General features: G+C 48.2%; 1 pseudogene; it reads right to left on the reverse strand.

Moving 5' to 3' along the window:
- Positions 1–344: 344 nt before the first annotated feature.
- Positions 345–3,193, reverse strand: LOC147096168 (heat shock 70 kDa protein-like; annotated as a pseudogene).
- Positions 3,194–3,412: the final 219 nt, after the last annotated feature.

Consider the following 3,412-nt stretch of genomic DNA (forward strand, 5'->3'; position numbering starts at 1 on the left):
ATGTTACAGGCTGACCAGGACAAATCATGACAACAAAAAGTGAAGACTATGTACGGGATAGGTGCACATACATAAGATTCTGACTATGATGCTAATACATTTCCCGACAGTCAGTTGATAAATATATGGTTATTTATACAAGGTAGCAATGGAGAGACTTTAGAAAATCATAGTTTATGTTTAAATTTGAGGTTACATTGTCTTTCGAATTTAGAAACTGGGCATTATTGCCAAAGTCAAATCTTAGAAGGTAGCAACAGTCAGGAAAAAACTGACCGTCGTTGAGTCACTACAAATAAGGAGAAATGTTATGATAGCAATGGAGAAAGTCACGACACAAGAAGGCCATTACTGTCCATTTAATGATCCCAATTGGTTCAACAATTGGCTGATCTGGAATAAAGGAGGAATTATCTGAAATTGGTTATGCACTCGGAGCAATCCTATGTTTCACCTCTGACGTTATGTATTTTGTAACACAGGGTTCTTGGTTTTAATCACTTTTCCCAATAATTTCACCCAAATTAAGCTTGCAGAGCCTGGCAATTGTCCATAACTCCACCTTCTCTCAGCTACTTTAAAAATGAAAAGTCGCTTGCAATATTCTTTATTGTAAAGGAAAACGATTCCAAGTGCACCTCTAGGTAACCCTATAATGAGTTCTACATGGAGGAAGAGGTAGAATAGGCACTGTATAATCCGTCCAAACATTCCCCTGTTCTCACGATCTCACACTTTGCCAAGTGACAAATATAATGTTTGCTCTGAATCATAGAATACTTTCTGTAGTTGTGCATAAAACTGAGAAAGCAACGGCAATGAGTTGCTGTTCTGTTAAAAATTAAATGCTTGCATATCATTCAACGTGTAAAACATACAGGAAACAAGTTTGCAGAAAAACTCACCACTAACAAGTTTAATTGTCACCATCCAACTCCTAATTGGGAATGTATGCAATCATTTATCTAACCCTTCAAACATTATCTTAACACCAATTCAACGGGATTTGCAAATGCACTCAACTTCTCCTAAACATTACTGTCATTTGGGGGGGGGGGGGCAGGAAACCAACTTAAGATGATAGTACTGTTACAATTATTGATGACTTTCAGTAGATTAAAAGGTTCAATCCACTTCCTCAGTTGTTGGGCCACCAGTAGCATCCTTTCCAACCTGGGCTCTGTATGATCCTTCTGGCATACCTCCCTGATACAGCTTGCTTATAGTGGGGTTGCATACTTTTTCCAGATCTTTCAAGTGCTGCTCAATCTCTTCCTTCTCTGCCGCTGGGTTCGCCTCCAGCCATGATATGGCCTGGTTACACTTTTCAATGACCTTGCTCTTGTCCTCCTCGCTGACCTGGCCTTTCGTACTTTTTTCCTCCACCGAGCTCTTCATGTTGAAGGCGTAGGACTCCAGGGAATTCTTGGCTGTGATCTTATCACGCTGCTGATCATCTTGGCCTTTGTACCTTTCCGCTTCCTGCACCATTCTCTTGATTTCTTCCTTACTCAGCCTGCCCTTGTCGTTGGTGATGGTGATCTTGCTCTCTTTGCCAGTGCTCTTGTCCACAGCAGACACGTTCAAGATGCCATTGGCATCAATGTCAAAGGTGACCTCAATCTGTGGCACGCCGCGTGGCGCAGGGGGAATCGCACTGAGATCGAATTTGCCCAGAAGATTGTTGTCCTTGGTCATGGCTCTCTCACCTTCATACACCTGGATCAAGACCCCAGGCTGACTGTCAGAATAAGTGGTGAAGATCTGTGTCTGCTTGGTGGGAATGGTGGTGTTCCGCTTGATGAGAGTGGTCATCACCCCTCCTACTGTTTCAAGGCCCAGCGATAGAGGAGCGACATCCAGGAGCAGCAGATCCTGAACATTCTCAGACTTGTCCCCCATCAGAATAGCCGCTTGTACAGCTGCCCCATAGGCCACGGCCTCATCAGGGTTGATGCTCTTGTTCAGCTCCCTGCCATTGAAGAAATCCTGCAGCAGTTTCTGGATTTTAGGGATTCGGGTGGAGCCCCCGACCAGGACTATATCATGAACATGAGCTTTGTCTAACTTGGCATCTCTCAGAGCTTTCTCCACTGGCTCCAGAGTGCCTCTGAACAGGTCAGAATTCAGCTCCTCAAACCGAGCCCTGGTGATGGAGGTGTAGAAGTCTATGCCATCAAACAGAGAGTCATTCTCAACACTGGCTTGGGTGCTGGAAGACAGGGTTCTCTTTGCTCTCTCGCAGGCTGTCCTCAGCCTCCTGACCGCCCTCTTGTTCTCACTGATGTCCTTCCTGTATTTACGCCTGAACTCCTCAATGAAGTGACTGGCCATGCGATTATCAAAGTCCTCTCCTCCCAAGTGGGTGTCACCTGCCGTCGATTTCACTTCAAAGATACCATCGTCAATGGTGAGAATAGAGACATCGAAGGTACCACCACCCAAGTCAAAGATGAGAACATTGCGTTCCCCTCGGCCTTTCTTGTCTAGACCATAGGCAATGGCAGCTGCCGTCGGCTCATTGATGACACGCAGGACATTGAGACCAGCGATCACACCAGCGTCTTTGGTTGCCTGACGCTGGGAGTCATTGAAGTAAGCGGGCACAGTGATAACAGCGTTGGTGACGGTGTAGCCCAGGTAAGCCTCGGCCGTTTCCTTCATCTTGGTCAGCACCATAGAAGAGATTTGCTCGGGGTAGAAGGTTTTATCCTTACCCTTGTACTCAACCTTGACCTTGGGCTTTCCCGCATCGCTCACCACCTGGAAGGGCCAGTGCTTCATGTCAGCCTGGACCACTGGGTCATCGAACTACCTCCCGATGAGCCTCTTGGCATCAAAGACGGTGTTGGGCGGGTTCAGCGCCACCTGGTTCTTGGCCGGGTCCCCAATGAGCCTCTCGGTGTCGTTGAAGGCCACGTAGCTGGGGGTGGTGCGGTTGCCCTGGTCATTGGCGATGATCTCCACCTTGCCGTGCTGGAAGACCCCCACGCAGGAGTAGGTGGTGCCCAGGTCGATGCCGACGGCTGTTCCCTTGGCTGCCATCCTTTTCACCGCGTATAAATCGTTCTACTAGGGCTGCAGAATGTGGACCGCACCACCGCGACTCCCCCTGATCGTCCCGTCTTCTTCTGTCACTCCTTCTCGCCTCAATCCCTATTTATAGCCCGGGGCAGGTTCCAGAGGAGGCCCGCCTGATTGACGTCCTCGCCGCCCAATGGCCGTCCAAATCCCCGTCGCTTTGGTAGCGCTTTGACCAATGAGTGGTTGCTGAACGGACCCCCGATTGTGACGTCGGCACCTCCGGAACCTTTCTGCCACGCGCTGGAAGTGGCGCCAAACGAAATTCAAATTTGATATCAGTTTCAACCGGCGGATTTCCACAGTTAGGGCCTCCTGGAAATCGTCTACT

Source organism: Somniosus microcephalus, unplaced genomic scaffold (genome assembly GCF_052327205.1).
Source record: "Somniosus microcephalus isolate GS21.2 unplaced genomic scaffold, FLI_Smic_1.0 unresolved_chr1, whole genome shotgun sequence".
In the NCBI taxonomy this organism is placed as follows: domain Eukaryota; kingdom Metazoa; phylum Chordata; class Chondrichthyes; order Squaliformes; family Somniosidae; genus Somniosus; species Somniosus microcephalus.